This window comes from Sturnus vulgaris, chromosome 7 (assembly GCF_052056855.1).
Source record: "Sturnus vulgaris isolate bStuVul1 chromosome 7, bStuVul1.hap1, whole genome shotgun sequence".
Classification (NCBI taxonomy): Eukaryota; Metazoa; Chordata; class Aves; order Passeriformes; family Sturnidae; genus Sturnus; species Sturnus vulgaris.
The window spans coordinates 29,638,208-29,651,098 of record NC_142249.1 but is presented as its reverse complement, the minus strand read 5'-3'; positions in this window follow the sequence as shown (position 1 = coordinate 29,651,098).

The following is a 12,891-nucleotide window of genomic DNA, read 5'->3' as shown; positions in this document are numbered from 1 at the left end:
TGTGTAAACATTATTTATTTATTTGCTCTATCAGCCTATGTCAGCACAAAATAAAAGCAGGTAAAAAAGGCACATGAATTTTCTTTAGCTTAAAAATCAGTCACAAGAATCTTGTTCCTACAAAGAACCATATAAGCTGTAAACCCATATTTTATGTCTAAGCATATCTGCTTCTTGCAGTCTTTTCCAGTGATTTACAATGCCAATTATGCTAGAATTGGACATATGGAATTGCATCATCAGGGATGATGAAGGTCTGCAAGCTTTGAATAAAGCAAAGGTGTTTTAAACAACATAGCAGTTAGATGTTTGTTTATCAAGAAAAACCAAAATATACAGCTTTCTGCACCCAAATTAAACCAAAGCCTCAAATCAAACAAAAGTAATACATCACTAGAGAAAATATAATGATGAAATAACTTTACATATGCATCCATAGATGATATCAGAGTGATCAATTTGCATACCCAATTCTGAAATAAGATTCCTGTGTGACTAGTTGGTTTTGTGACAATCTTTTGTTCCATCTACAGGAGCCTCCACCTGTGCTGCCAGCCAGTTGCAACAGGCTGTTGCATAACACATGTCCCAATAAGGCCCTAAAACTGGTTTTACCCAGCTCTCAAGATTTCATTTCTCTTGAGAAAAGTAATTTGCTACTTGTGATGTGTACTTAAAGCTTCTGGTAATGTCCTGTGCCTTCAAGGCTCTGCTGACATCGTGTTCCTGTGTTCTTGGTGGCCTGTACTGTATTGCCCTGCTTTTCTTTAGTGAACTTCAAGGCCTGGATTCCTGATAAAATAACTCATATTCACTAGCACAATGTGTATATCCCCACTCTAAGATCACTGGATAGTTCAATGTACAGAAATAATGGTCTGTTAGGATGTGCATAGAGATAAGTAGAGAGATATAAAGAGATATGACACTTTCTTAATGTTCTACTATTAATATATCTTCCTTATAGCAATACAACCTCTGTGTTATCAAAACTTCTTTACAACAGATGCAAACTTTTAACCAGGTGTATGGGTTGATACAGTCTACAGAGCTCTTTGAAGTCAGAGGGTGAATAATTGAACCAGCTTAAATTTAAATCCTTTCAGAAAGCACACTTTTTGGAATCAAGCAACTGCAGTTTGCTTTAGAATGATGAGCTTTTAAAAAAGTTAAATCTATACAAAATGTTATTGCTGTTTTACAATCTATTTTTCTTTTTTCTCTTACACATACCTCATATGCATCTCAGTGGCTTGGAACATAGGTTTGTTCACTGCCTGTCCAGGGCTTAACAACAGGATGCCAGATTCACGGCTATTTACATTGCCTGACTTCCACTGCCTGCCTAAATGTCAATTATAATGAAACAGAAGTAGAAACATGGTGGGGAGATCTTTTTGAGTGAGCTTTCTAGATTATTGTGTCTTGTTTTTCACAGGGGTTTGTCATCTTTCATCACAGTGTCCAGTAATCAGTCTTATCCTTCTTTTGGTATTTCCCATCAGCAATCTGTTAGGATTCTAATCAGCTTTTAAACACTAAATCCTATCCATTTTAAACATGCCTTTTGTACTGATAAGAAAAGGATGTTTAGGCTGAAATGAATACACACAGAGCCCTACAGAACATGTCCCTACTTTGGGCTGCTGCATTATCCCTCCAAGCCAGTCCCAAACAGCCTCCCTGTGACTAACATTGCCATGGCCTGATTTACACACAGATTTAGTATCTGAAACTCATTATCATATATAAACTTCTGGGTGGCTCAGCTCCTTTGAGAAATTGGACCTAATAGCATTCTACATAGAAAAAGATATAAGTACCTATTAACCTGTAGCCATTTACCACAGAATTTATAAAGACATGAACAATGTGCAGAATCATGCACGTCTTACTAATGCAGACTGAATTATTCATTGCAAAGCTGGGCAATATTTTTATCAAATACTTATTATGGATAAATATTTTCCTTATTCATCCTTACCTTGATATATGTTTGAATAACACTTTGCAAATAATTCTTCATGCAAATGTTGCACTGAAATATTAGCACTTTCTTCCTTTGAATAGTTATTTCTAAATCAATTTCCTTTGTGTTATTTATTCATTAAAAATGAATAAATTGTATTCATGGAGCTTGTTTTTCTCTAGGCTAATAAACAGACAGGGTGTTAGTCCCCAAGTACTTGCAATCTCAGCTTCAAACATGCAAGCTCTGGCACACTAGAGGATCTCTATGCTATCACAATATATCTGGCATCAACATAGAGATAAAAGAAACATGGGAAAACAAGGAAAAGTGACTCAAAAGCTCAAAATAAGAAGCCATTGCATATATATTGGTAGATACGTCCTTATTCCATTGACTGTCATTCTTTATGTTGGTTTTGATCTTTCTGCCCTTTTCTTCCTTAAATGCCTGAACACGCTCAATCTCATATTTTCTTGTCTATTTGTTTGAGACTGACCAGTTTATATTTGCTTGCAATTAGTCCCCATTTTCTGATCAAATGCTGCTCTTGCAGGACTGTAGATACATAAACTCTACAAATAATTCTCCAGCCATGCAAATATTCTCCAAGACTTAACCCCAAGGCATGCAGGTGCTACTTTTGTCTCCTTTCCGCTAGTTTTCAAATATAAACACACCATCACCATGGAAAAAATTCACCTTTGTCATCAGTGGCCAAAACAGGACAGCCCTGGCATTTTGTGGTGCAAAACCTTGTGAACAGCCTGTACTTCCTAAGTTTCTTCTTATAAAGAGAGTATTTCTTATAAATTATAGACAAGATATGCATACTGTGAGGTAAAATGTGGCCAGTGATTCCCAGCTCCTGGAGGCACATGCTGGCTTGTGTCCATAATGATCAGGGTTCCCTCCCTCATAGAAAGGTCATGCACACATTACAGGATGGCCCTTCTTATTGTGAGACATCATCACTACTATCACTATTACTGTTCTTACTGCTACTATGGTAATGCCAACAACAAGGAGCTGGCTTTTTTCAACTGCACTGTGTGAAATAACGTGGTGGCCATGCTGCAGCCCCCTGGAGGGAGTCATGCTGTTGGCCTGGTGTGGGGAATGCAGGAACATGGGGGCTCTGAGTTGGCACTGGATAACCAGCCACAGTGATGGGGAGTCACACCCAGCAGAGTTAGAAGAGACATTTCATAATCATGCTCCTGAGCCAAACTGAAATGCTGGTGCAGGTGCACCCTACAGTGTGTACACAGATGTTAGTCTCCTGCAGCAGATCAAGCTCCCTTCTGCTAGAATGAAAAGCTACTTTAAAAATGCTTCTAGCTGCAAATTGGCATTACTGTTTCCTCCCAGTAATGAGGCTTTGGCAAACCATTTATGAGCATTACAATTTACCTGTACTCAGCTTTGCACTCACATTTGCTGATCACTGCAACTGAAGCAAAAGAAAATAAACACATAAAATACATGCACACATTGCACATTACTACATTCTCCTCAAGATAAATAAGAAAAACAGAAAGCAAATTCACAGAACAGGGTCTCTGTCTACTCTGCCAGCTACTTAAAAGTTTGTTGTCATCTCTGATCAGCCAGATCAGAGTCAGGTATTCATGACCTTGTAATTTTTAAACATAGAAAACTGTAATTCATAGCTACTTTTAGAAGAAAACAGTGGTGTGTCAAGAAAGAAAAGATAATCGCAGCACAGGTTCTGGCCAGATCTAAATCTCAGATGACGGAGAGAGAGAGAAGATTTGGATAGGATCCTGTGGTCCAGTGACAGCCACAGTAAACTGGTAAATCCAGTTCTAGTTTAGGCAATTTTCCATTCACTTATATCATGTCTTAAAACAATAACCGTAGAAATTATTTAACTTTTTAATTTACTGCCTCTTTTCTGCTTACAGATGAAGGCTACAGCAGTTACCACCATGAAACAGGACCATATGGCTTCAAGATCAGAAACAAATTTGCTAAACTCTGACTTTATTATTTTAATTCCTATCTTGACAATGAAACACCAAATGAGAACAGAATTCAGCCTGAGAGATGAGGTATCAGAATAATTTTATATCTTGTCACTAGGTAATGACTGTAATGGTATCTCTTACTTATGTACCTTCATTAACAACTTAATGGTAAGAGCATGTTTTAGCGATTGTGAACATGTGGAATACTCCACGTTCTGGGGCAAAAGATTAGCTTAATGAGGAGAGAGCCAATTTCCTGAAGAAGTGCCATATATAGTTCCTGCTTTTAAAAGAAGAACAGTAACATGGGCAATTTATCATTACAAGGTATAAAAACACTTAGCTTCATGGTTTGGTGCATTTATAGCACTCCTGCAGAGGGGAGAGAGATTAATAGATTTTTCTCATGTGGTAATGTAGAGGGAAATCTGTTCTTCCAAATCCTTTTGCTCAGTAGAGAAACATTCATTACTAGGAGACTGGGTTCAAAGAGCAAACTATCACTTAGCCTCTCAGCCACTTCATGTTTCTCTACACGTTTATTATGTTTTTAGGCACCTTTGAAAATGTGGCCCACAGACACCCAAACCCTGTGAAGAGAGCGATGACAAATGCTCATATCTTTCAAATAAAATGTACTTTATTTTATTATAAGCAAGTAGCTTTAACTTCAGTGGTCAAGAAACAACAGCAGTAACAAAACCTCAAAACAACAGTGCTGCAATCCTTAGCAGAAGAAGCTGTAGCAAGGAACAACCATGAAGATTATTTCATCTAGTCCATCTTGCCAACAAATGATGTTTCTCTACAGCCTTGGCAAGCAAACCTGGTAATTGGACTTGCCAAAATAAAAACTGGCAAGAGCCTTGATACCTGGTGTGCAAAGAAAAGTAAAGAGTACAAACCTAGTATTTACTTTGTCTGCATCTTTTTCAGAATTGAAGCAGAAAGGTTTCAATGTCCTTGAATATTCATCCCCAGAAAAAAGCTGAACTAAATTTGTTGTCTTGGTACTCCACAGTTCATGCCATCTTGCATTTTTCTAGTAAGTTTAAGTAGAAAAAAATCTACAGTCAAGGTTTAACTTTCTTTTCCTATTTGCTAAATATAAGATACACTATTTACCAGCCTACATCTGGAAGTTATGACAAGCTTACCATAATATAAAAAGACTGTGTGTTTAAGGAACTGAGATTTAGCACATTCAAAGATTATAGTTTTAGACAGTCTCAAGCTCTCTTACTGTTCTGCAGCAAACCCTTCTGTCTCTGAGCTCTCAAGCTAGCAACCCTTTTCCAATGCAACCATTCTACCTCTTGTTGACTCTGAATAACATACTTGCATGAAGAAAGTGGATTCTGTCTGTCTAGAAAACTATATCATGTTAGTGGTTCTCTGTTATACAAGAAAGATTGAATAAGCTGGACAGACATCAAACATCTCCAAATAGGAGATACCCTCATCCTCACATAGGAATGAAGTTACATGAAACACTTGGAAATTTGGATGCCAGCAACCAGTTTGGTGATGAATACTTAACTGGACAAAATTATTTTCACTAGAATACTATTTTTTGTTAACACCAGTCACCAAACCAGACCAAATACAGGATCTTTAGACTGATGGTGCACAAAACCCATTCTGCTTTGAAGCCAGGGGCACTGGAATGGTGACTAGCACTCTCCCCAGCCCATGCTGGGCTGATGCACACAGCACACTGAAAATCCAGGCAGGAGCCATGGCCAGGATGTGGCAACTGCTCTCCTGCTACCTTGGTGAGACAGCTGTTGCTGTGCTGCTTTGAGAAGACAAAAGGGCATCCCTGGAAGGGCTCCTGTATTGAATATAAACCTGACAGGCATCTTACTACCAAATTCTAAGGAATAGGAGGAGATGTATAAAAATATGCATTATTTGATCCTTGTCAACTAGTAGACCTTTCTGTCTAGGTAAGCTTAGCTTTCAGGACAGTCAGACTTATGGGGGGATAAATTAATGTAACTCTGCTGATTTCAGAGGAGCTGCTGCAATATAGATGAACTGAATTTCTAGTTCATAATTTAAAGTTGTGACTCGCTTCTAACATACACACATGTGGAAATGTTATATTTTCAGTATTTTACTGGAAAAGAAAAGTTACAAGTAATTTACATCCTAAAAACACAATAAATGTGTAAAACAAGTGAACTGATAATGTATTATTTTCAACTAAATCTTCCTTTTTATAATACTTAAATGTACATGAGCTGTGGCACCATGCATTCTGACTTCTCTTCACTCCTACCCTGTCACTTTTGGTTAGGAGTTCTCAAATACCAAATAATTAATTTATTGTTGAGAATATGAACAAAGAAAATTACTTTCCCAATATGAAGTTGCTGTTCTCAGAGAATCAATAAAAAACAGAAAAAATGTTAAATCTATGTCCATAAAAGAAAACTGTCTGGAAAAAAAAGCGCATATATTCAATTTTACCATGCACCAGAACCCCTTGTCCCTTCTGATGCCCCTGCTTCAATTCTTAGCTAACTGCTACCCATTTATGGTAACTGTCAATAGATATTCTCACACATCAGTATTATTCCACCACAAGTGGAACAATGTACAATCATGCTAATTTTAATCACCTAAAGATTTCAAAACCATAGTGCTTATAGCTGGGCTTATACAATAAGGCTGTTCTACAAAAAGTGATGCTTCACTGTGATTTCTTGAATTAGTAAACAAAACAATGATCAGAAAATGAATATAATAATTTTAATGGAAATTTATATTCTCCCAGCAAAAATCTGCTTTTGAAGAGTAAGTGATCAAGGGATGCCAGTCAATGAGAAGCTGGCTCAGAGACAGAAAACACAAAATAGAAATATTTGGTAATTTTTCTATGTCACATAAGCTTGATTGCAAAATACTCCTATGTACCATAATGAAATCAATCTGTTTTGCTAAATTTATTAATGAATGAGCAATGAGAGAATAGAGAAAATAATCATTTTGTAGGCAGGAATAAGACAAGGAAAAAAATCTTCAGTAGACTCTGACAAAACTAGAGAGTGGCTCTGTTGATGAAAATCCCCATAAAGATGTATATTAAAACACACTGCAGACCTGAAAGGGGGTATTCACCCACAATATAGGTTTAAAAATCCTGCAGGATTGCATTTGTAGCTGATCAGGGAAGCCAGCAGGCTCTGCTCTCCAGAGGCTGCAGATACACCCACCACAGTCTGGATGAAAGTATTAAGTCAACCCAGCATTACCATATTGATCAAGGTCTCAGGTTGCTCAAATAACTTCTTCTCTTTCTTACGTACTGCTCACTAAAAACATCAACCACTGAGATCTCCTGTGTTATAGGCAATTTCTGTAGCAAGTGGTTGAAACCCTATTTTTTTCAAAATGATGCCGATTAAGCACAAACTGAGAGCTGCCTGAAAATAATATACATATCAAGCCTATGGTACCATTTGTTTGGCCAACAGATACCACAGAGTAATAGCAATGCTGTGCTGATAATTTCTTTCCATTATTGACCAAACAGAAATGTTTAGGAACAGAACATGGTAGGCACCTTGGAACTACCCTATTTTTTGAGTGGCAAACTTGGCACAAATAAAAATCTTGCCTCTTTGAGGAGGGTGACTCAGTTCCTTCTGAGGGACCAACATCTAGCCTGCTAAAGGGCCAAAGCTCCATGGGAAAAAGAAAAGAGCTCTGTTGGCAAGACAAGACACCTGCTGCATATGCCTTGCGCCAGGCTTTAAGCAAAGCCAGTTTCTAGCCAAACCCTCTTGCCTCAAATGGCATCCTGTCCATCTGTGGTAACTAAATAATTCAGAGTTGCTGCAGTGTGGACACTTCATTTTGGTCTTATTAATAGATGACAGTCTCCCTTCCCCTTGGTTTGCCACTCATTAATCAAGCCCTTGAGCTAGATACTAGTTTTCCTACCAGCACGGCCTTGGCACTTAAAAACCCAGGATTATACATGGCAGATGTAACAATAGGTGAACCAAAGAATCTCAGCCTGCAACTCAATTCAGCCTGTTAATTCCAGGAAAAACAGTCATGTCCTCAAAGTCTTTGTGCTTTGCTGAACTCCTGAAAAAAAGTTCTCTTTCATAGAGAATGTCAAGTGTTATCCCCACTGGGCAGGAGTTACTCAAGCACATGTGCTTATCACTGATTTGCTGCCAGTGCTCGTGTGACTGCCTGCCTGCCAAGAGGGACACAAAGTTCACATCTGACACACAGAGGCCTACCCTGGATGTTCTCTGCCTGGCAAATCACTGTCTTTGGTCCACAATATTATTTATTATCATCAGAAACAGGCCAGGGGAAAACTTCTGAATCTGTGATTTTCCTTAAATTATTTATAGGGACATTGAGCAGAACAGATCTAGCTAGGGAATTAAGCCAGGGAACCACTGTTTCATAGCTGACAGCCTGTGAACCCATCCACCAACTGCAGGGTGGAAAACTTTTAATAGCTGAGTTACAAAACGCGTGATGAGTTTATGATGGCATGATGGATGCACACATTAAACGCCAAGAAAATAAAACAGCTACAACATGAACTGTATTTTACACATTGCTTTTCATGGAACCTGTTTATGCAATAAGAAATTTATATTGCATGCTCGTTGATAGCCTGGATAGAAACTAACCTAAAGGAAATTATCAAGTACTAAAAAGTACTGTAACGATGGAAAACTGTAAAAGTCACACGAGGTGATAATATTTCTGTGCCAAAGTCTATAGAAAGGGGCTTTTTTGATCATAATGAAAAAAATTAGCAGTATTTTTTCTCTCCTTAACCTATTTAGCAACAATGAAAGTGTTGGTTTGATTTTTTGTTTTTTTTTCCTAGAAAGCCAACAAAAAAAGAAAACCCAAGGCAAAATAAGGCTTGAGAGGAGGCAGAGGAGACACTGTTCCACACTGAAATAGTCTGTCCAAGGAAAACCCGATTAGTGCTTTGTGGTTAGGTCATCCACCTTGTGGGATTACTTGGTTCCAGTCCCTTATTTCTCAAGGAGTTAAACAATTTCTACATTAGCTACAATGAATATGATGCAAATGTTCCTTGGATTGCATGATACAAGTATCACAATCCTCATTCTGTTTAACCTACCATAACATTCCCTCTGTCTCTTCCACTTCCAGTGCCACAATTCCTAAATTTTCTCTTGCACCACGACACAGGGATCCCCTTCATGCATTCGTGCCTGCAACTCCTTCTTTCATATAATCTCCAGGAGATTATGGTTTAAATCTACAAATCATAAGCCTGAGGAGACGATTTAGCACAGATCTATATCCTCAACATGCACGCTAGCATGTTACACAACACAATGGGCACAATGTCACCTCCTCCAGCCATGTGTTAAAAGGACATCCCAGATTCCAGTGGTAATGGGTTTGATCCCAGCAGTGAAGCTTTGGCTCAGAGCACAGAATAGTCTGATCCCCTGCACAAATCCAGCAGCAGTGACCAAGTGGCTGAGCAGCAATCTTCACTGGTCAGCAGCAGCATGACCGGGTCACTTCCAGACCCTCGCAGCATTCTGCCTGCCAAGTAAGCAGAGGTGTGCTGGGGTGATGCACCTTTCATAACTTCCAATTTGTATCACATCATCAGCCATGCCTCCTGCTGGTTTTAGGCAAGCACCTCTGCTGGATTTGGCCATGAATATTGGCTCTCTCTATACCATTCAAAGCAAAATTCAGTAGAAAATCTTTAAGATTAAAACCAGAGCAACGCCATGAAAGAAAACTAGTGCACAGTAGGTCTGTTCTTTTCCAGAAGCTTTCATAGTTTCAGCTGAAGCCAACATGCATCCAACACCCATAAAAACACAGCTAAGGAGCAATTATTTCACACCAGACATCAGACTGGAAAGTCCAAGGTGACGATGCTCAGTAAAAGGAGAAAAAATTTGGACATATCTGATCCTGGAACATGCACACACACATTTTTGCAGACTTCAAAGCTGCATCCAATCTTCTTCCAGCCTCAGAATAAAAGAAACTTCAGAAACAGCCAGGTAAAATTTGGGAAATCTGTGATACAGGTAAACTTCCCTTTAGTATGTCCACATAACACTTTTCCAATGCAAGCGAATTTTTTATCTGTATCAAGGAAACAATATATGTGTGTGCCAGCTGAACTGCTTGTTCAGAACATGCCACCATGTTTAGTTACTTTTTTTTTGCTCACTGAATATGCAGAAAAAAAGATCTGGTCACCACATGACTCTAGAAGAAAATGTACCTTTTTTGATTCATCTATTGTGAGGTTTCAGCAGAGATTTTTTTCTTTAATACTAACTGAAAGGAATCCCTAATATGTAGAAAATCACAACTACTCTTCTCATTCAGCTCTCGGACCATTTCCACGGATTTACATATCCAGTTCTTCTACTGGAAAGTAAAAAGAAAAATTGAAAGAAATGCTTTTACAGTTCAATTGCTATTGCTAACGCATGACTTCAATTTGCAACACATAAATTATGTTCTGGCCAGAAAAGCAAGAAAAAACCGTTGCATTTTCACCTGCTTCACAGGTGTAAAGCCATCATACACACACCAAGTCATCCAGCCAAATGCAACTGTGCCACAGTTTTAAAATATGATACAAGCAAACACAATTGGGATCTCTAAACTGTGATTGCAAAAAACCTGCCTGAATTTATAACTTCCATAAAATGATGGATTCAGCATTTCCTTTTTAAGGTGCTGCCAGGCTTAATAAAAAGTTTATCTGGTTCCTGATTTGACTTTTTTAATACTCAGTATGACATCTTTAAGTTAAGATGAAGAATGTGGAAATTGAAGAGAAATAACTGTTAGGGGATGAATGCAATTTTCCAAACTGCTTAAAAGAATATATATAAATAATAATCTTTGGGATCACTGGCTTTTATTTTCCTATGGCAACTTCTAACCATCACAAGAATATAACGAATGTCTGAACATTAAGAATTTATGTGTGCTGCCTTAGATGAGCATAATTCTCAACTATTATTAATGAGGAACTATAAAACACACTTCAAGTTTTATGTCTAAATTACATGAAGTTTCCAAAAACCATAAATACATCTGTCTATGGGTATCTACAGAGTATTATATAACACACTTTTAAAACACAGTCACTGAGGCAGTGAAACTCATCCCAAATGAGGAAAGATCTTACAAGGAAAGCTTTCTACAGACTCATTCTTACCATGCTCTGTTGTCTGAAATATTTATATAGATGCCTCCAGTCTAGTCAGAATATAAAGAATAAAAAATTGGGAAATTTTTTTTTTTTTTCAAAACTAGGCTTGTTATTTACAATGTGACTTGATCTTAATTTTCAATCTTCCCTGAGAAATTGATCCAGAATTTTATTGTACAGTAATTAATTGAAGAATCAATGTAGCTTTAAAATAGTAATGCAGATTATAGCTTCATCTTTTCTTCCATATAAGTTAAACCTCTTAATAGCTACAGTGGTGTAAGTTACTAGTTTTCACTTCTAAAATTCCACTTCCTATTTTTATATCACAAATTATGGCTTCAGTCTTAGCCAATTCACATTGATATCGACTATTATATTTGTGGTAACAGAACTCTGCAAAGTTTCATTCTCTCTGGCTGGAAATAAACTGCAGCATGGGCTTTTTAGATCAACATACCTGGTAGAGCCACTGTGGTACTGAACTGCCATATGTTGCTTAGTGGAAGTTGGAGAGGGAACCATCATATTGGGAACCATCATATGGAGTTTTCAACTCCTTTAAATCAGGGGCTGCTACGGTGAAATCTGCAGTGGCAGAGCAGCAACTACTTCCAGGGCAAGGAGAACTGAAGAGGAATCGGTTTGGGTAAGAGGGCTGAAGCAGAAGCTTTTTGTTACCTGGAGTACGTGGAACAGGCCTGCATCTGAGGAGCTGGGAAGGGCTGGAAAAGGTGCTACGTGAGGATGAACTGAGCAGATGACCCAGAAATCAGATGCAATTGGTTACAGAATGTATTGCAAGTCTTGTGCAGTACACATCTCTGTAATAACAATGTCAAGACTTAGAGTATGTAAGGAATGTGGGGATTATTTTCCACTACATTAGGTATAATTTCTCAACTCACAATACTTCACCTAGCCAGAAGTATATGAAATACCCTGCAATTTTCAGGAATGGGAAACAAAGTTTCTAAGGACTTAATGCGAATAGCAGCATCTTGAAAGCGACAGAGGCAAATTAGGATCAAAAGTGAACTGGGTGCCATAGGCAGTGAATAAGAAATACATCTTTTCAATAGTAATGCTAAATGGAAATTTCAAAAGTAACAATTCTTTTCTTGTTGCAAAATAGGAAAGGTTTTAACCAAAATGCCTATTTTTCATGTAGACAAAAGTGTTTTTCCTTGAAAAAACAAGGTAGAAAAAAACCCCGTAGACTAAATGTAGCAAAACACAGGAGAATTGAAGCTGCTGTGATCTTTGGCAGGTAAGTACTGTAGGAAAAAGTAGGAGGTGCAAATGAAAAGTGCAAGCAGAAAGTGAGCACTTAAAAGTTCACAAATCTTGGTTGAGCAAGCTAAAGCAGCTTCTAAGATGAGTCAGCAAGCAGAAGAGGCAATTAGAGCAACAGGACAAGGAGAAATGAAACAGAGAATGAAGAAACAACAACATTCCCACTGGAAAATTTCCAGCATATGATAGAAACAAAGCTTCCAGAGGTCAGCAGGTCTGCACTAAACCACTAAACAGTTAGTGGATAAAAGTTGTTTGGATACTGCATTTCCTTTCTTCATGTTCACTCTGCAAGAACTGCTGGAATTGTGAACCTGGGATCAGGCTCACAATGTCTTATGTTTTCTAAATACTCTTAGTCACCCTAATGAGAATGTTTTGCAAGACTTCTACAGAAGTAGTTTTGCCATACACAA